Source organism: Aulonocara sp. 'chitande type north' Nkhata Bay, linkage group LG3, assembly GCF_057382095.1.
Source record: "Aulonocara sp. 'chitande type north' Nkhata Bay isolate Kocher_YH1m ecotype deep benthic linkage group LG3, A_spYH_male_GT1.1, whole genome shotgun sequence".
Classification (NCBI taxonomy): domain Eukaryota; kingdom Metazoa; phylum Chordata; class Actinopteri; order Cichliformes; family Cichlidae; genus Aulonocara; species Aulonocara sp. 'chitande type north' Nkhata Bay.
In genome coordinates, this window is record NC_141346.1 from 50,205,787 (window position 1) to 50,227,280 (window position 21,494).

Genomic DNA, 21,494 nt, shown 5'->3' on the forward strand with positions numbered 1-21,494 from the left:
CACCCTTTCTACTTTCAAGATTAGGCTTAAAGCGTTTCTTTTTAATAAAGCATATAGGTAAGGCTGGATCAGGTGACCCCGAATCCTCTCGTAGTTACGCTGCCATAGACCTAGTCTATTGCAGTCTCTTTGTCATGATCCTGGGTCCTTTTGACCCAGCGTTTTGTGTTTTCTCTTCGATTTTGGTTCTGTTCTTCCTCTGGTTAGTGTTTACTCTGTTCTGCCCGTGTGTTCCTGTATCTAGTCCGCGTTTCTTAGTTTGTGTCCTTTCATGTGTAAGTTCCTGTTTTATTGTGAAGGTCTGTGTCTTATGTGAGTGTTTTCAGTTTGCCTCCCTAGTCTCGTCATGTTAATTACTCCCAGCTGTGTCCCCACCTGTATGTAATCCCCCTGTGTTCTCTGAGTGTATTTTAGTTGTGTCTTCTGTCTTAGTTGTTGCTGGTTCGTCTGTGTTGTTTCCCCTCGGTCTCCCTGCACCGTCATTCTTGGTTTGTGTTGTTAGTTTACCCAGTTTAGGTTTCAGTTTCATGTTCCTAGCGCCTTTGTTGTTTGCATTTTTGTTGTTAATAAACACTCACCTGCACCAGAGCTGCCGCCTTTTGGTCCTATATATATTCCACACGGCTTGCCCCCGCAAACCGTGACAGAACGAACCAGCCACCATGGACCCAGCGGCAGTAAATCCGTCCGAGGAGCTCCAGGACGACATCACATACAATGTGGAGATCCTTCTCAGCCTATGGCTGGAACATCCCCCAGAAGACCGGCTGCAACGGCTCTTTTCCGGCCTGCCATGGCTATTGGACTCGCTTCCTCCGACCATGCAGGCTTTTCTCCGGCTCACACCGCACCTTCTCTCTGCCACTCCTGCCTCGCTGCCCGACTCGCCGGATGTGATCTTGCCCGGCCCGTCGGAGCCGTCTGCGGGGAGGAGACGCCGATCGCGCCGCAAGCGCGCCACCCCACAGCTGGACGTTCGGACTTCTAATTCGCCGGCTGTGGTGAGTGAGGACTGTTTTCCATTTGCGGACTGTATGACTGTTCATTCAGGGGCGGTGTTCTGTGCGGCAGATGACTTTGTGAACAGCATATCACCTCCCCCGCAGCCACTCTCAGCCCAGTTAGCTCCCGCGCAGCCACTCTCAGCCCAGTTAGCTCCCCCGCAGCCAGTGCCACCCTCAGCTCAGTCTCCAGTGCCACCCTCAGCTCAGTCTCCAGTGCCACCCTCAGCTCAGTCTCCAGTGCCACCCTCAGCTCAGTCTCCAGTGCCGCCTGTAGCGCAGGCCCCAGTAGCTCCAGTGCCGCCTGTAGCGCAGGCCCCAGTAGCTCCAGTGCCGCCTGTAGCGCAGGCCCCAGTAGCTCCAGTGCCCCCGCTACCCGTAACTCTGGCTCCAGTAATAGTGGTCTCACATACTCACTCCATGCAGGGAGAAAGTATAATTTTACCTCAAGGTGCTTTTTGTAGTTCAGCCGCCTTTGGCACAGTTTGCCGCTCCAGGGCTTCCCCAGAGGCTAGGTCCCAGTCCTCAGCTGATTCTGGACCCCTGGAGTTTAAGCAACCACCCGAGGGACTGCTCCGGCCTTCGTCTCTTGTCTCCGCTGGAGGGTCCGAGGGACTGCTCCGGCCTTTGTTTCCTGTTTCCGCTGGAGGGTCCGAGGGACCGCTCCGGCCTTTGTCTCCTGTTTCAGCTGGGGGGCCCGAGGAGCCCGTCCAGCAGCCTTCCTCGTCAGCTGGTGGTTCCGGAGAACCACACCAGCCTCATGCCTCGTCGGCTGGAGGGTCCGAGGGGCCCGTTCAGCCTCCTGTCTCCGCTGGAGGGTCCGAGGGGCCCGTTCAGCAACCTTCCTCGTCAGCTGGGGGTTCAGGAGAACCGCACCAGCACCATGCCACATCAGCTGGAGGGCCCGAGGAGCCCATCCAGCCACCATCTGCTACGCCAGCTGCAGCCTCAGAGCCATCGCCAGCTGCAGCCTCAGAGCCATCGCCAGCTGCAGCCTCAGAGCCATCGCCAGCTGCAGCCTCGTCTGGTCCAGCTGCAGCCTCGTCTGGTCCAGCTGCAGCCTCGTCTTCGTCTTCGTCCTCGTCTGGTCCGGCCTCATCCGAGTCTTCTGCTACGCCTGGTCCTGCGGCCTCTGCTTCTGCTACGCCTGGTCCAGCTGCATCCGCCTGTGCTTCTGCTACGCCTGGTCCAGCCTGTGCTTCTGTTACGCCTGGTCCTGTGCCCTCCAAGCCTCGGCCGGTGCGCCTGACACTTGGGCGCCGCCGCTGCCTTCCGCGCGGCCGGCCCCCGGACCGCCATCGCCCGAGTGGCCGCCGCTGCCTTCCGCACGGCCGGCCCCCGGACCGCCATCGCCCGAGTGGCCGCCGTTGCCTTCCGCACGGCCGGCCCCCGGACCGCCATCGCCCGAGTGGCCGCCGTTGCCGTCTGCACGGCCGGCCTCCCGAACTGTATCCACGTCGCCGCCGTTGCCGTCCGCACGGTCGGCCCCCCGAACTGTTTTGGACTCCTGTGCTGTCGGCCCCCTGGCCGGCCCCCCCGAACTGTTTTGGACTCCTGTGCTGTCGGCCCCCTGAACTCTTCTGTTTTGGACTCTGTTTTTTCCTGTGTTTTGGTGTGCTTCGTTTCTTTTGGTTTTGGGCTCGTTTTTTGTTTTTGTCTTTTGGCCTTCTGGTGCTCCGGTTTTGTTTTGCTTCGAGCCCTCCTTCCTGGGCCCCCACCGCCCGCCCTGGTCGGGTTGTTTTCTGTTTTTTCTGGCTGTTTCTTGTTGGGCTGTCTGGAGCCAGCCTTTGAGGGGGGGGTACTGTCATGATCCTGGGTCCTTTTGACCCAGCGTTTTGTGTTTTCTCTTCGTGATTTTGGTTCTGTTCTTCCTCTGGTTAGTGTTTACTCTGTTCTGCCCGTGTGTTCCTGTATCTAGTCCGCGTTTCTTAGTTTGTGTCCTTTCATGTGTAAGTTCCTGTTTTATTGTGAAGGTCTGTGTCTTATGTGAGTGTTTTCAGTTTGCCTCCCTAGTCTCGTCATGTTAATTACTCCCAGCTGTGTCCCCACCTGTATGTAATCCCCCTGTGTTCTCTGAGTGTATTTTAGTTGTGTCTTCTGTCTTAGTTGTTGCTGGTTCGTCTGTGTTGTTTCCCCTCGGTCTCCCTGTATGTATTTCCCCGGACCTCCCTGCACCGTCATTCTTGGTTTGTGTTGTTAGTTTACCCAGTTTAGGTTTCAGTTTCATGTTCCTAGTGCCTTTGTTGTTTGCATTTTTGTTGTTAATAAACACTCACCTGCACCAGAGCTGCCGCCTTTTGGTCCTATATATATTCCACACGGCTTGCCCCCGCAAACCGTGACACTCTTTGCATTTCTGCTGTTCTATTAGTGCTGGATTTGCTGCTATGCTAAAATAAGTCATTAGGTCTTCATTTGATGACATAATGAGTTTGCCCTCTAGCGGTAAAAATAAAAACAAGAGCTTTAATAACAGATTTTTCAGTTTGACATTCAGTTTGGTAAAAGCTTCTTCATTCAGCGCAGTCCATCTGATGCAAATTCACCTGATTGGCATTTCATATTTTCTGGCCTTTTAAAAAACTTTCATAAAAGCCACTTGACAACTGACTGAAAGCACAGAAGCAGCGCGGGAGAGAGAATGGCAGAGTAGCGTAAGTGGAACACATCAGGTAAATAGACCTGGTTTTCATACATATTTTTCCAAAAGGATCAAAAGGTGGCGATTTTATTCTCTTGCCCTGGGAGCCAGTCTGTTTAAAATCTATTACAGCTTGCGTCCTGTAGAGACCCACCAGCAATGGACCCACAACCTATTTCTGGTTCCAGCCTGAGTGGAATAAAGAGGTCAGCTCCCAGTGAAGCCGACAAGATAGGTCACACATTGTCTCTTCCAGCAAGTTGTTGTTTCAGCCCTCCAAAGGTAGAAATCTTGCCTTTTAAATTGTTTTTTCACCGCCTTTTTTTGGTGATGATTTTGAGAACTATTCAGGCACTTCATACTGAGTGACTTGGTCAACTGAAAACAGCTGTCTTCACAGCCTTTAATATAAAAGATATTTCAAGCGCACTTGCTCTCTATCGAGATAACTTGAGTGAGGCTGCATGGACAGGAGATTTGCTTTAACAGAAGATAAATACATCAATTAGACAAATGATTAAGGGGAATGAAAAGGCTCTTTTTTACTTCACCTTCTGCTTTGATTTAAGAAATGAGAATTTAATCTTCAGGCAAGAAAACCAGAAAAAAGGGGGTAGAATAGAAAACTGAAGAGTTAAAAGGTAAAATGTAAAAAAAGTCATACGGATGCTGTCAGGGGCACAAAAGCAACTGCAGAGACAGACAGACGATTCCTTGACAGTGAGCCAGAGAAACTGACAGGAGTTGAACCGCGCAGCAGGAGGGGATCAGCCACTCATGGAGCCTCCACACAGAGAGAGGAAAGACATCTCCTGTAGTATACTCTGATCGAGGTGGCAATGAGTAACCAGCGGAGCCTGTCAGAGCAGATGGCTGAGAATCCATTAGCTAATAGCAGAGGAGCCTCCCAGCCAAACTAATGACGCCCTCATTACTACACTGCACGCGCTCCCCACCCAGCCAATGGACTCTGGCTGGGCCTTTGTCTGAACTGAGGTGCACAAACACAGACAGGCAACTGCACGCACACAACCATGCATCTGCAATACGTGCCTGCACGGTCACTTACAAAATCATCAATGTAATGAAGGGATCACCTAACAAGACAAAAATGCATGCATTGTTAACACACCCCATCCATCCCTTGCACACATACTGCTACTTCAGAATACACCACATGCATTTCACAGCATGGATAAACGAGAGAAAAGCCAAGATGAAAAATGTAGTATCACCACCACATAAATAATTCACTGTGTGTGTGCTCTGCATGTGTTAATACAGAGCTATACATCTATTTGTTATCACCTGTGTGTGTGTGTTTTTTTAAAGGCTCAGGCGTATGCTAATGGGAATGCAGACATGAGTACGCAACTTTTTCCCCAACAACCAGACAGCCACGGAAACGGGGGCAGTTAGAAAGTAAGCAGATGCAGTGACAGAGGTGGTGTCTGAAATCTGTCTAACTCTATTGAGCATTCCGGTTTCAGCAGCGGGAGGAGGTATTTATATGTATTTTACTGGTGCAATGAATTTTAAGGAGAGCTGACAGCTCTTAGGACCATCTCAGGGGGGCAAACAAGCTGCAGCTGAACTGTTGTTGCATGCAGACGCTGAAGATTTACCTTTTTGTTTAGCATTTTGCAGTCAAAGAGGAAAGTAAAGAACCCTTTCCTTCCAGGAATGCTTGCCTCACTTGCTGATCTGGATCAATTTACCTTACCACGGTTGATAATAATTGTTTCCACAGCAGTGAACAAGGCCTGGTGATCCCATCGAATAGTGTCAGGTCAGCAGAGGTCAGCAAAGCAATGTTTAATAAGCCATTAGCGGCTTCTGAGCACAGAAACTATAGGGCAGAGTCAGACATAATTTCATTCCCTGTTGTTTGAACAGAACCTGGTTCATCTGTAAGAACAGTAGAGTGCGGCTAGCTCGAGTTTAAAGGTGCTTGTTCACCTGTGTTTGTATTTAGAGGTGCAGACAGACAGGGAGATGACAGCACAGCTTGGGTTCAGCAGCTAATGCGGTTACAGCAACTGCCTGCTTTCCCCATACAAGATAGACCCTGCAGCCATCAAGCTGAACCCGCAGAGAGAGAGTTGACAGCTGCTTGCATGACTAATAATGCTTTGCAATGCAGGCTAATAGGCTTTTAAACAATTGCAGCATTTTGGCGTACAAAACAAAAGAACAAAAATGGAGAAATATGCCAACCAGTCTCTGCTATTAGTGAACAACAGCTCCACATTGTCCCCAAAAAACCCAGAGAATTTTTTTATGATCAGGTACAAAATGAGGAGATCTTTTCAAGTTTGCTTTTTCAAGTTTCATCTCCCCTTTGATACATTTTTGATCACAGCCAGATTCCCCCGCGGGCCGTTAGGCACACATTTTCCTGGTGTCAAGCAAGTGTGCACAATTGTATACATGTCAATGCAAGTGTGTGTCTTTATACGTATGTGTGTGTGAAGGCAGTTCTGCTGTAGAGTCTGACAGGAGAATAAAATTTCAGGTCCTCAAACGGACATTTGATGCGTTCGACTGGTGCCTTTTGTCTCGGAGACCGTTCTTTGGTCTGTGAGATAATGATGGGGTTAGAGGGAAAATCCGGACAACAGATGATCAACAGCTGAAATTAGTTTTTGTTTCATTTGGATATTTAAGGCAGAGGGTGTTTTAACTGACACGCTACTAAAGCAACCCTTCCACGCAGCACGGGCTGGATTTTGTGGATGAGGAAGTATGAAGTTCTAGGGCTGCGCTCCAAGCCATCTGGTCCTTGTGTAACTGGAAGGAAAGCTGTGTCCTCAGCAGTAGGTCGAGTACATTCTCAGTGGCAACAGGGCTCTGCCAAGGCCGTCTTGTCACCAGTTCTGTTTGTGATTTTTAATGCATGGCAGAGGAGCGTAGCATGTCCAGTTTGTGACCTCGGCGCTGCATTACTGCAGCTTAATCACGATATAGTCTGAATTTGTAAGGCTTTTTAAATCAGGGTTGGGAATATGAAGCAGCAGATACATAGTGGATTGTGGTTGGTTGGTTACCACGGGGGTGGGGGGTTTGCATCGGACAAGAAAAAGTACCTTGGGGATTTTTTCACAAGTGAGAATGAGCTGCAGCATGAGGTCACTCTTTTGCAGGAATATTCAGCTAAAGGCGGAGCTGAGGCTGAATAGGGAAACTCTCAGTTTACCCGTGGTACTGTCACCTCTGGCAGCGCAGTTTGGGTGGCGACCAAAAGAGAAGATCATGGATGAAAGCATCTCTAATTTGTTTCTGTTACAGAATTTCTGGGCATATCCTTTGGAACAATTAATGTCGGCTCTACTTTCAAACTTTGCAGTGAGGTGTGATGTATGAGGCAAGAACAGGATGGCTTTTAAAAGTGTTTTTTTTCTTTAAGCATTTGCACCTGTGTTACCTCACAGTGCCATTCCAGGGTGACAAAAATTGAGGCTTGTGTGGAAAAAGTGCCCGTCCTGCAGTGGGGTGGGAGTGTACTACATAAGGCAAATTTAAGCACACCTTCGTGCTAGAATACTCGGTGACATGAATGTTATGATTCTTTTGATTATTGAAAACAAAATATGAAACGCAAAGCTGTAAAATCCTGCATGGGATTAATGCAAACCCCCTTTTCTGTGGTTCTTGCAAGCCTTTTAAATACATTACTGTTTTACTTTCAAATGGATTTTTTGGATTGCATCTCATTGTCTCACAGCTGTACTTCCACTAAATCGGCCCTGTTGCTGCTCTAAATTCTGGCTCAGGCGGTTGGCTGCACAGTCTCACTGATTGACACAAAATACTTGTTATACATTAGGATATTATGAAATGCACATCAGCCTCAGAAGAATAGATGATGAGGCTTAATTTCGAGAAGCTTCTTAATTTGGCAACATAAAGCTTTTTATAAATCATATAAATTATATATTCTTTTTCTTAATAAATGGAATAAAATGATACATTGTAGTGTCGGTAGCACAAATTTTTCATTGATAATAGATGACTTCAAAGCAGGTCTATCAACAAAGTAACTGTAAATAAAATGAACCCATGAGAACACGAGGTTCTTCTTGAATCGAGTGCTGCTTCAGGTTAACTGTCAATTCTTAATCTCATTGAACAGGATATTTCCTGTTACTTTCATAAGAATAAAACTAGTAATATTCCTTCAGAAGGAATCCATTATTTTTTGGCCACCTGTGTAACAGACTAGCTGTGAACTTGTCCAGCCTGATGAAGTCTGCGAGGTCTAACTGAAACAATGGACAACACGTCAAAGAAACCCAAAATGCTGAATGCTGAGATTCTTTTCTGCCAACTTTAGATTTCAACACATCAGTATTGACTTATTTCAATATGTTGGGTCTAATAAGGCAAAATCAGACCTTGTCTTCCAATTTTGGAGCTGGAGATGAAAGCTGAAGGCTCTGCCCCCCGTTCTACTTTTAGAAACACTAGGAACCACAAATAATTCAGCAGCCTGAGAATGAAGTGCTCTATTTGGGTGATGTGGTTCCTTGAGGTCTTTAAGATAAGATTGGACCTGATTATTTAACACGATTCAGTCCAATCTTGTAGTGTCTGAACTTGCTGTAGGGGATTTTTCACCTCTCCTCTGGGGAAGGGGCCTGTGTAGGACATTAAGATATGCATAGATAGATTGAGGCTCACCTCAGCACACCGCACAGGTCGTGGAACCAGCTTCCTGGTGAGTAGATGAGTGTCATTGTCATGTTGCCCTTTTTAAAATTCAGCAAGCAGGGTTGGGTTTAGTCATGGCATCTAGGTTGGTACCTGGATTTTAGGGTTTTCCCCACTAAATGGGAGGATTGCATGTGCTGAGCACCAGTTCAGAGCACCAGTTCCTTGGGTGGGGTAGAGAGGCTGTATTGCTGTGTACCAGGGGAACTTAATGCTCACAATGACAGAAAAACCTGGAAGGGTACTTTTGAGCCCTGAACCGACTGACTACAACCTGCTCAACCTATTAATAAAGCCAGGCTTCAACTAATGTGTCCTCTCACTTTAATTAGGAGAGCTAAATAGTCTAAATCTGCTTTATTTTCATTACCATGATAAATGGCCTGTTAGAGTGTGTGAACAACTCTTACTACAGCTTAAACATACTGATAAAGGATGGGCTGTGCAACAAGTGTTTTAACACCATTATGCAGAAAAACAGACTCTTCATCTGAAATGCTGAAGAAAGAACACAGTTTGTTTTTTCCAGGAGATTATATCAAGGAGCAGGGGGCACACAGGCCAGCATCATAGCTGTCCTGTTTAGACAGCTGCCTCCCCTCCAGAGAGCACAGGGTAAGTAGCTTCTTACTCAGGAGCTAAGGGGAAGAGACACAGATGAGCAGCAAAGGGTATGAGACAGAGAGAGAGATGAAGACATACAAGGAGACTTAGAGAAGTTTAAAGAAGGCTTTAAACAGTGACTAACAATAAAAAAAGAATTAAGAGAAACAAAATCAGGAAGGCAAAGGGTGAATTATACAAGGTTGTCAGCTTTGGATGAATACGATTAGAATTTGCAGGGCAGACCCGGGATGAGCCAGGCAGACTGAGAAGGGCACTGTGCCAGTAAAGCATGTCATGAAACATAAATCCATCACTTCCCGTTCCCTGCCTCAGCGGACTTCAAAGACAGGCCTCAAATCATGCACCCATTCAACCATAGAGACAGCTTGCATTGCAGCAGGAAGAGTATAATATGCAGGTGAAATGTGTGTCTGTGTGTAGTGTATGTGGGCATCCACTAAGGCTGTCCCAGCATGTTGTGTATAAACCATATTCTTGGCAGCGGTTTGAAAGTCTACACCGATCATCTGCAACATTAAAACCACCGGTGGGTGAAGTCAAAACCACTGATCCTGTTACGACGCAGGGTACTTGTGGGAAAAGTGTGCGCCACCGTGACATATATGAGCAACCTAAACGTTGGGGCAGACCAAAAACACCATGATGCCGGCCTCCGCCAGCAGGACAGAGGTCCCCGTCGCACCACGTGGTCAGGAACGGCTCAAGGAGCGTGAAAAGGAGCCTGAGGTACTGACCTCGGATCTCAGTCTGCACTCGTGCGTCAGTGGGATGCAGTGGAACGATCAGCTAAAATCCAGGGATGTATGAGAGATATAAAGGAGGTGGTTTTAAGATTGCACCTCATCATGCTCTAATTTCATGTCATCCTGCTTAAAAACCATTATACACTTTCCAGTTTTTCTCTTCGAATACCTGGAGTAACTGTTGCACATCGAGAGAGAACAATCACGCAGCAGCAAAACTCTGGCAGCTAATGGTCGTGTTAATTTTCTTTGCCTTTTTTTGTCTCACTCAATTCACATTATGTTTGCTTGTGCGAGTACCTGAGGAGAGACAAACAAAGAGGTAGGCAGAGAGGCAGAATGCTTGAGTGGAAAAAAAAAATGCAGGACTCCTGGGCCACTATGTCAGTTTGTTCTCATCAAAACCTGCTCCATGCAGCTCATGAGACACAGCAACGTGCACAGACACACAACGCGCGCACAAACAGACACACATACACGGCACGGCTGTCATACTAGGCAAGCACAGATGATGGGCTTGTGGGAGGCAAATCCACCTCCGTTCTGTTGCAGCTCAAAGAGCAGTCAGAGAGCTCCCAAACCAGGCCAAAGTGTGCAGAAATAGGCTAGTTCTGGGACTAAAGTCTCTCACATTGAACAGGTATTTCTTGTAAATGTGAACCATGCCCTTGTCCTGTCATCACCTGGCAACCAGTCAGAGATGATTGTGTGTATTTTAGAGTTTGTATTTGTGCGTGCAGGCATGAAGGGACCAAAACAAAAGACTGGGTTTAGAGCTGATTTTGAATACGGATGACGTTAATGTGGCCTCGACATGGTGACCTTGTTGTATACGACATTCTAGGAAACACGGAGCAGTTGCGTTGCTTTGTTCTTAATCTGCCATTGTTTGCTCTGCTGCTTGGTTAAAACTCTGTGTTCTCTTTCTGGCACTTCTTTTCTCCCAGTCGATGGCAACGGGGCAAGAAAACCATTCGGCCTCGTATATTTGTGTGCCGCGTCTCTGTTTGCATGAGAATGTGTCTGTGCACAATAGACAGACTTGTTGTTTGGCTAAAGTTTTGCAAAAGTTAGGGAAGGACATATTGCATATGTATGTGTGTGTGTGTGTGTGTGTGGTAATTTTTGCTGAAGTTTCCAGGGAGCAAACTAGGTGTTCACGCTCAGGTGTAGACACAATCAGGATCTTGTTAAACACGTGCTGATTAGGAGGCATGTGCACCGTCATCAGCGCTTGCTGAGAACTGCACGCACACTACTACACACTCTCTTGCACACACTCAATCACACACATGTATGAAGGAGAAAGAGCTCCCTGGTGAGTCAGCAGTAATCCTGCCCCTGCTCGGGTCCCAGACAATCCTGCATTTACGGTAATCATCATGCATACATGCAAACAGACTCACTAACACTGATCCCAGACCAGTACTTATTGCTTAAAGGAGCAGCAGTGAAACAGATGGATCAACATCAGCTGCTGATCTATGTTCAGCTGAGGCTCCAATAATGATTTCCTGTTCCGAATCAGTTTAATGACAGGGACTTTTGTGTGTGGGAGAATAAAAGTGTAGAAATGTGTCTGTTAAAAACGTAGTTAGAAATCTATTGAAAAAGTATGTAAATCAATAAAAAAAAGTCTTCAAGTCTTTAGCTTTGACATGAAAAAGCAAGTAGGGTATTTCTAATTGAATCCATCAGATTGATATGATGATATTGCATCTCTATCAGTGCAGAAGAACTCAATCTCATCTGCTGATTGCCTGAGCTCTTCACATAAAGAAGCGGGGATGTTTCATTAAGGCTGTGATATTTCAACGAGATATACTTTAGAAATCAGTGCATATTCAGAACTGTGAACAGGGTAAAAATAGCATCCAGACAGAGTTCATTAAACACATACTTCCACTATAAAGACAACGCCTTGTTACTGAGAAGTGCAACAGATGCAGGAGTGGTGCAGTGGTGAGGTGTCCTCACAGCACATGGTGTTCTTAAATAAGAGACAATGCTTTGTCACTGACCTACATCAGCAGGCTGGCTCTGGCTTAACAAGCCTGTGCTCTCGTAGTATTGATCCAGCCGGTGGCTGGGAAGACAAATCAGGGATCAGCAACACATCTGTTTCTGTTTGTCCAGCAACTTAAAAACAAAAAGCATTTATAGCCTCGATTCCCCAAAAGTTGGGGCGCTATGTACAGAATGCAGTGAATCTTATAAACACATATTTTATTCACAGTACCAGCTGCTGGACCTTTTGGGGGAGGAACGTTGCCCCGTTCTTGTCTGTTTAACAGTCCAGGGACTTTGTCATACGTTTATTTTCATGATGAGCAAAAATGTTTTCAATTGGCGAAAGGTCTGGACTGTAGGCAGGACAGTTCTGCACCTGGATTCTTCAACTACAACGCCATGCTCGTCTATGCGATGCAGTCTTCTTTAGTCCGGAGAATGTGGCATCCATGTTTCCCTAAAATAATCTGAAATGTTGATTTATATGAGTAAAGAACAGTTTTTTCACTTTATTTCAGTCCATTAAATGAGCTTTGGCCTTTCTGCATCATGTTCATATGGCTTTTTCTTTGCATGGTGGAGCTTTCACCTGCGTTTGTGGATGCCACAGTGAATTGTGTTCACAGACAGTGATTTCTGAAAATCTTCCCGAGCGCATGGAGTGATTTCTATGACAAAATCCTGCATGTTTTTAATGTATTGCCACCTGATGGCCTGACGATACGGGCATGCAATATTCATTTTTGTCCCTTGCACAAACAGATTTCTCCAAATTCACTGAATCTTTTCACGATGTACTGTAGATGATGAGCTATTTGAAATCTTCACAATTTCACACTGAGGGACATTATTCTAAATTATTTCCACAATTTGTAGGCACAGATTGGTGATCCTCTGCGCATGTTTGCTTCTGAGAATCTCTGTCTCCCTAAGATGCTCTTTTTATAGCCGTTCATATTACTGGCCTGTTGCAAATTAACCCAATTAGTTGCAAAATGTTCCTCCAGCTGTTTCTTTTTAGCGCCACTTACTTTTCCAGTCTTTCGTTGCCCCCAATCCACCCTTCCTGAGATGTGTTGCTGCCATCTAATTATAAATAAGCTAATATTATTCATGAAATAATAAAATGTCTCAGTTTAAACATTTGATATGTTTCTTGTGTTCCATTGTGAGTACACAGAGTCCTGACTTTTTTGGAATTGAGATTGTAACACATAAACATAGTCAGTGATTGACTTTGTCATATTTAAATTAAATATTTAAAAAAGCTTTGAATCCAAGTGTTTCCTGTAAATGTCCAAATTGTTCTGCGATTAATCATTATCCTTCTTCTTCATTGCCATTCTCACCCTTTTGCTTGTATCAGACAAGAGTAAATGTATAAAAATGCTATTGGGCGTACTTACTTCATCCGATGGAGCCTCTAATTTAACTAAAAATCATGCTAATCCCTTGCACATGGAATACAAAAAAAAAGGCAGGGGTGGTAGATGGTGATTATACTTTATAATTATTATAAATGATACTTATAAGCTACTGTAGCTTCTGCCGGCTCAAAATTAATTATACGCAGTAGTCGCAGGTTTTGCAGCTAATCAGTGAAAATCTTTAGTGGATTTCCAGAACAGGAGAGGGTCACAATGAAAGTGTTTAATACACTGACATTGTTAATAAAAAAGAAATAATGTCTGATACAGTACTGTATATCCACCCGACAAATTGAAAAACATAAACAAGTGAGACTAGTGTGTGTTCATACTTTAAGTAGGTTTTGGTTGTTGCACTGATTAAGTTTAACATCCAGGCATCCACAAAAATGTTTTTTATGACTGTATCAAATTTAACGGCGTTAGAAGTTAGCTGGGAGTTAGCTTGCTAGTTTCCACCTAAACATGATATAGCATGTTCTGACTGAGGGATTTCTGAAAAAATTAAAACGTACAGCTCTGCTATCACTTCCAACATAAATGAAGATAGAAAACTAAACAGCAGTGATGTTTGTAGGGTTACTGAAGTTGGACTAGCTGCTATATAATGATACGCTACAGGTTTATATTATGCTAACCATGGCTAGCTACAAAGCCATGGTTCAATCAGAGTTCAGCATCAAGTCAGTTAAAACAGGGATATTGATCTGGTCAGTTCAGTAGCAGAGGAGTTTTACTAATGAAATTAACAACAGGGTTTCTTTTTCACTAGCTTTGCATTTGGCTAGAGTCAGTCTCACTAGTGGTAGCATGAAGTGATACCTGAACCCTACACACAGGTAGTCCAGCTCCTCCAGTATGACACATCAATACATGCCATTGCCAGAAGGTTTGTGTCTCCCGTCGCACTCTCAAGAACATGGAGGAGATACCAGGGACAGTGAGTTAGTCCTGGAGAGCTGGACAGGGCCATAGAAGGTTCTTAGCCCAGCAGTAGGAGAGGCATATGCTTCTTTGTCCAAGGAGTAATGGGATGAGCACCTCCAGAGTTACAAAATGATCTCCAGCAGGCTACTAGTGTGAATGTCCCTGACAATCAGAAACAGACTTCATGAGGGTGGCCTGACGTCCTCTAGTGGGCCCTGTGCTCACTACCTGGCACCATGTAGACTCACTGGCATTTGCCATAGAAAACCAAATCTGGAGCTCTGCGGTTTGGGGGTAGGTAAGTGATGGTCTGGAGATATCCATAAAGAAATGCACAGACCTCTACAGGCTAGGAAACAGAACCCTGGCTGCCATTAGGTATCGGGATGAAATCTTTGCACCTACTATCAGACCTGCGTTTGTCCTGGACCTCAACAATGCCCCTCCACATGTGGCAAGATAATGCACGCAGTTCCAGGAGGATGAAGGACTGGTCCCCATATTTACCCCCCCATGTTAGCCACCATGCTCGCCTGACCTAAATCCAGTAGAACACCTCTGGGAGATTAGGTTTGGGTCCATCTGATGGTTGCACCTCTGACACTCCAGAAGCTCAGTGATGCCATAGTCCAGATCTGGGAGGAGATTCCTCAGGACACATTTGTCATCTCATTAGCAGGGTGTCGCTGTCAGGCATGCTCATGGGGGTCATATCAACTACTGTGTACCATTTTAAGTTGCAATGAAATTTTGGCAAAATGAACTAGCCTACTGCAACATCTTTTTAACTTTGATTGTTGGGGTGTCTTTGAATTCAGCCCTATGTAGGTTGATAATTTCCATTTCCATTCTTTTGTTCCATCCTTTACATTTTGAGATTTCTGTGTTGTACATGTGTTGTACATGTGTACATAAATGAAAAAACACCAGTATTATTATTATTATTGTTGTTGTTGATGTTGCCTTATCTACATTATTACTTGTATCTGCCCATTACCATATCTAGTAAGGCTACGCCACCGATAAATTATCTTTAAATATAATAGCTATTTCCATTTTTAACTATTGTTGTCAAACTAAAAACAAGCAAGCTGCACACTGAGTGACAGGCCAGCCAGAGAGTAATTTATTGACTGAATGAATGAAGTGACAATGCAACGGGAGTCCAAAAAATGAGCCTAGGAAATCTTCACTCCATCCTGTTGGAAGACCAAGCAAAAACAGGAAATGGGCAGGTTGAGTGGATGTGTTTTTGGCCTTTTTCCAACTCAAAAACTCATCTCTGGCTGCTGTTAGACAGACCAGCACGGTAATGAGTGTTGGTGGAAAGTGAGAAAGGTTGATAACACGGGGAACAAATGTGAAGCCGAGGGAGGGTGTTGGGTTTCCTGTTTTCTTTGTGAGTGTTTCTTTCACGAACTGTTGAAGGTTTGAAAGCTTTTCATCGGAACCTTCTTCTTCCATCACACTATTGATTTAGGCTTTTAGATTTCATTAAATAGCGCCAGTGGAAAGTCGCACCAAGATTCATTTCCACCGCACAGTTTACAGCTTATATCCCATTTACCAAACCTTGAATGAGTATCAACAAACACTTTCAGAGGTATCGCTGTTAGACATCTGCTTGCCAGTTTCTTCCTTTTCTTACAGCTGTCCATAAACATTTGTTGTTTCATCAGAATCTCTTTTGCTCCCTTTGTGCATTTCTTTTCACACTCTTATATACTGATATTACAACCTGCCTTGGCTGGGGCATTCAGCCATGAGGGAGATAGGTACGGCAAAAGATTTAGCAATACCTTCGAAGTTTTCTACTGAACAAAGAAGTTCAAGTTCATATTGTATATTTCACAGCACGAGTTCAAACTCTTGGGTGGACTCTGCTTAAAATCATTATGTCTTTCATGCAGAGCCTTGTACTTAACATAAACCGAATATGCTGTTTCCAAATGTAATCAACCCGTTTTACATTTGCAAACCTCAGTTTAATTGGATAAACATTGCAATGTCACCTTCAAAAGCAACCTAATTAATTGGATGACCTATTGTAGTGTGTGAGAATATATTTAGAGTGAATAATCAGAGATTTCAATCTTTAGTTATCAAACCCGAGGCAAAGGCTCAGTCATTAAAGAAGTTAAAGAATTATTTGTGGCAAAGCAGATAAGATACACAGCATTATTTCAGTCTCTTAAACACATAGAGGCAAGCCACCGAATCATCAAGCGCTTGAAGTAGCATTATTCAGTACAGACACTGGAAAATCACCCTGCCACCTCAAGGACCTGTACAGAAAGCAAACTGGTAATAGAGCTGCTTTATATTAAAGCTTTTGAACTCATGCAAACCCTCCCTTTATTAGACTCAGAGCATCATGTACCACAATTTCATGAATGGAGAACAGATTTGTAGCCGTCACATGAAAGTAGTATCAGCCATCCTGTTCAGCCGTGTTCAGAGTGGTATGAATCGTGTAAAATGCTCTGTTTAGAATGTCCACACGCAAAGACTCCATGAAATACACGAACAACTACTTTGTGACGAATACATTTCGTGGCGACAGGGCGACACACTGCTACAGCTTTATAATTTTTGGTGAATTTAAATGCTACAGTGAATCTAAGACAAACTGACCCGTATCAGTATACAGCGATATTCAAACTGCTGCTGGACATGGACAGGTAACATCATTTTGACTTGCTCTCACCTGGATCTGGAGATGTACCGTAAACAAACACTGAAGCCCAATTCGACCAGAACAGGAAAATAAAATTTTAACAAACTAAAATAATAAAGCACATCAGCTTCCTGGCTGACAACCCGCGATATACCAGCAGACTAGTGGATCAGAAGGTTACATTAAGCTAATAATCTCTAATGATTTAAGCTACATTAGCTAATGTTTTTGAGGGTATTTAGAAAACAAATAAAAATAAGCAGACACATTATAAGACACAGCAATGGATGTCATGATCTCTTCATCTTCTTTCTGCCGCAGCAACGACAATCTTATTATTGACGAGAAACCTCTGTGTGAGCGCACTGCAACATCAACACATCACCGACACTGGTCACTAAACCCGTTTTCATTCTATCCTGTACCGTCATCAATAGAAAAGTTAGGAAAATATAACATTTGAAGATAATTCCAGAAAATAATCCTAAAATATGCTATTATTAGTACTATTAATGGTTATTTTTTAGGGCTGCTCTAATAAAATTCGAAGCTTACCTGTGTTTCACAGGTTGTGAAACCACATGTTTCGAGGTAATAGTTAGTAAAGCAAGAATGAGGGTTTTACAGGCAAAAAAATATAGAAAAAATTGGATATGAAAGTCTATGGCGAAAGGAAAAACACTATATACATCCATCTTCTCCCTTTTATCCATTTCTGGGTTACAGTGGAGCTACTCTATCTCAGCTGTTGTGCCTTAGACATGTTGCTGGTCTGAGCCAGGCATAACACTAAGACATCCATTCATACTGATGGCCAATTAAGTATCACCAATTAACCCAACATGTATGCCTCTGGACTCTCAGAGGAAGCCAGATTACCTGTGGAGAGCCCATGCAGGGTTGGGACGAACGTGCAAACTCCATGAAAAACTGGCAGATTCAAACTCAGGAGCTTCTGGCTGTGAGGCAACAATGCTAACCACTTCACTACCTTCCCACTTAACAAAATCGTTTAGCTTTAAAAATGCATTTTCGTTTGTGTCACGTGTCTTTTTTTTTGTCTTAGCTGGTATTGTTAGTATGTCAAATATCTAGAAGCAGAATGGGAAGCAAAAAAATAAAACTATTGTCAATAATCACATGGAGACGGTCATGTTCAGTGCTCGTCTGACTTGCCTCAGTGCCAGTTACAGTCTAAGGTGTCATTAAGATTCTGTTTTGCTGCCCTTCACACCAGCAGTGCCGTCTCTATTGACTTCCCCTCCAACATCATTGTGATTACACCGTTATCTTTGTCATCAGCTCTCTAAATACTTTCTCTGACATTTTTATGTTTTGTCACTTTCAGTTCGGCCTTGAAAAGATGAAAATTGGGGAATCGTGAAGTTACTTACAATCCCATCGTGGCATGCTGCCCACAGTGACAATGTTACACAGCAATACATTGAAGACAATATACATTTTGATATCTCAAGAAGTAAAAGGCCAAAGGGAAAATAAAATGTATTTCTATTTGCTGTTGTAGTTTTTTTGGGGGGTTTCTGCCAGCTTCAAATCAAAACCTGTTCCTCTAACGTGCTATTTTTTTATTTAAGTGAAAGCACACAAGTTATTGTGTGTTGCATGTAACCTAAATCTCTTGGTTTGATCTTAAGTAAATTTTTTAAAAACATGTAACTAGCTGACAATTAAGTTGTTTCAACAATTCTCTTTTTTTATCAGTTTGCAAAAGATAAGATCTGTGATCTTTACTTCCTAGTCCACCACATCTCATTTTTATAATCCTATTGTATGTGTGAGACCAAAAATCTAATAATCTGGAGATTTTCTGCAGGGGTAAGAGGTTTCAGTGTGTGATCAGGAGGCTTTGTTGGTAATCAAAGGGGGCGTGAAAGCGGATTAAACAAGGGTCGCATTTGATCTGAAGGATTGTTTTCAGATCTGTCTGTCTGTGTCTTTTTCTGAAATCCGTTACTGAATCCATGAAGTGAATATTATGTACTAATGTGTTTTATGCCAAAATAGAGCAAAGCCTGCAGTCCTGCTGTCTCCGAGTGAAAAATCAAACACATCCTAACATAAGATCCTGTAGAGCAACTTGTGCAAAAGTGATTTTTCTTAAATATGCAGTCGCTTAAATAAAGCATTATTTATTGTTCATGTGCCTTGAATCCACATAAGCATGTTTAAAACAAAGTCCACAAGTTCACAAATCTGCTGATGTCACACAGTTAATTCTATGCTTTAGTCTTTTTGTTTGTTAAAAATTACTTCTGGAAACATCAGAAAAGCCTGTGGTGGCTTTCCAAGTCAAGGTAACCTTATCAAAGTCTTATCTTGTGAGCAGATGGTCCCCGATATCCTTTCCTTGGAAAATGTTCTGGAAGAATGAAGAAAAAGGGGAGATGAAGAGCGACAGACAGAGATTGATGTAAGGCAGCGGATATAAAAAAGAAAGGAAAAAAGGAAATCGAATTATGAAAGGATGGCAGGATGAAAATGGAGGTAAGGACATTAAAAACAGATGTCTGTCCCAGACACAGGACTAGAAAACCTTAGCTCAGTGTACCCTGGTGTTTCACACAAGCTTGCACAAACTTTCTGAAACACTTCAGAGCACAATTGTCCTGTTCATATATTAGAACAGGAGACAGCTTGCCGGGCAGATTACACAGGAGTTAACAGCACGTGAAGGGGATTATCCCGGCCTGCGTGTTTGTAATTTGCGTAAACATTTTGTACAGGATTGGGCGCAGTGACATTTTATAAAGGATTGCTTCGCTCACACTCAACAATTCCCACTCAAATGAACAGTTTCACAAAGTAGCTGTGTCTCCCAGGCTTTGCAAATTTTGGTCAGTGAGCTTCACTTGCCAATGGGTTGCAAAAATCTGCATTGGAATTGGAAAAGAAATTTACTTTTAGCAATCATTATGTTCAATATTTAAGTACATTTTTGTGTACTTATGATATAGTCACACTATGGAAAACAGTGGTAAAAATGTTAATTCGATGACTTGTTAACAGAAAATAACTATTACTTGAAAGTCTTCTTCCCCTCACACCAAGTGGTTGTGGCAAATGAGCCTGGTTCTGCCGGAGGTTACTTCCTGTTGAAGGAGAGTTTTTCCTTCCCACTGTCGCTTGTTCAAGGGGTTAAATGATTGTTGGGGGTTTCTCTGTTTTCTCTGTGTTATTGCAGGTCTTTACTCTAAAGTGCCTCGAGGCAGCTGTTGTTGTGATTTGGTGCTATATGTATGGGTGTTATGATTAAGTGTTACAGTATACTCTTGCCATGATTAAACACAGACTAAACTTAAAATAATGAGTTCAGAATATATAACATGCAAGTCATCCCTATCTACCCAAAGATCAGACTATAGATTTCTGTGAGTCTTCAACAGTTCCCTTCCTGCTCGTCGTCCTTGTTGACATTGATTGGCAGGTGTTTCCTTAAATGGTCAAAGACAGAGCTGTGCTCTAAGCACCATCTGCCTCAGAAAGTTTGATCCTGTACTCACCTTAGTGCTCGGCAGATTTGAAGGTTGACCAAACAGACTTTTTATTGGAAAAGAAAAGTTACATTGACTTTCTTAAAGAAGTTAACTGTAGCAACAGCGTTCCTTTTTGCACCAACAACAGTCGCCAGGCAACATGTTTCTTCACAAAGTTTCACCCAGTGTGAAACTTTTGGCTAGGCTAATGCTAACGCAGCACAAAAGGGCAATGGTAAGGTATCAAAACATAATCTGTAAATAAAATTATGTGAAAGAAATTTTAACATAAGTGAAGTGGTCTTCACTTATGTTAAGACTGGATGTATATGATGCCACACCAACTATAGCAAGAGCTGCTTTTACATGTTTAAGTGCGACTAACAATACAAGTTGGCTAATTGGTACCTTAATGGTTGTTCCCTATGTATAAAGCAGCCATTTACTTTACTGATGGATCCTTCATCCAGGCAGAGCAGGAGTGACTGCAGGGAGGGCTTAAAAAGACTAAAGGCTAAAATGGCTTATTTCAGTATGATGATGATGATGATGATGATGATGATGATGAAGTGAGGCTTTGAATGAAGGGCCAGTATCAGAAAAATAATGTCTTTTAAAAGAACTTTTAATCTTATAAAGCTTCCTCTAGTCCCCTGAATAATAATATAGAGTGAAAATAGGCATAACAAAATATTATGGATGCTCTATAAGTGAATAGTGTACAGCATGAACTGAAATATACACATGCTGAGTTGATTATTTAAAGAATGGGGCTAAAGCCAGAGTATAAAGTCATATTATATGAGCAATAAATGGGAAGAGAACCCAAGGGAGCGAGCGAGAGACAAAGAACAAAGTGAGAGGCACACACATTCATCAGGCACCAGGGTAGCGGGCATGCTCAGATAACCTCAAGCCAGCTGCTATAGCTTCAGGCAGGGGCTCTCACCACCCCACGAGCACAAGCGGCTCCTTTGTTTTACAATGTCTATTGTTTGTGGCCACCCTGACACTTGTGTTTCACAGTTGTCATTTCAATTCTCGACTCTTTGTGACAAAATGAACAAACATAAAAACACCATGGCTCACAGACAAGACTGTTGCCACAGCGACGTCCAGTACATGTTGAAAGAACAGCAACACAACAAGTTCATTTAGAGTAAAAACCACAAGTGGCACAATAATTGAAACAGAAAGAAAAAAAAACTTCTGTGGGAGTCGTGGAAATAAGCAGGAT

The 21,494-nt window shown here is 43.6% G+C and overlaps 1 pseudogene; it reads left to right on the plus strand.

Moving 5' to 3' along the window:
- Positions 1-793: 793 nt before the first annotated feature.
- LOC147336042 (uncharacterized) lies at positions 794-3,075 on the plus strand (annotated as a pseudogene).
- Positions 3,076-21,494: the final 18,419 nt, after the last annotated feature.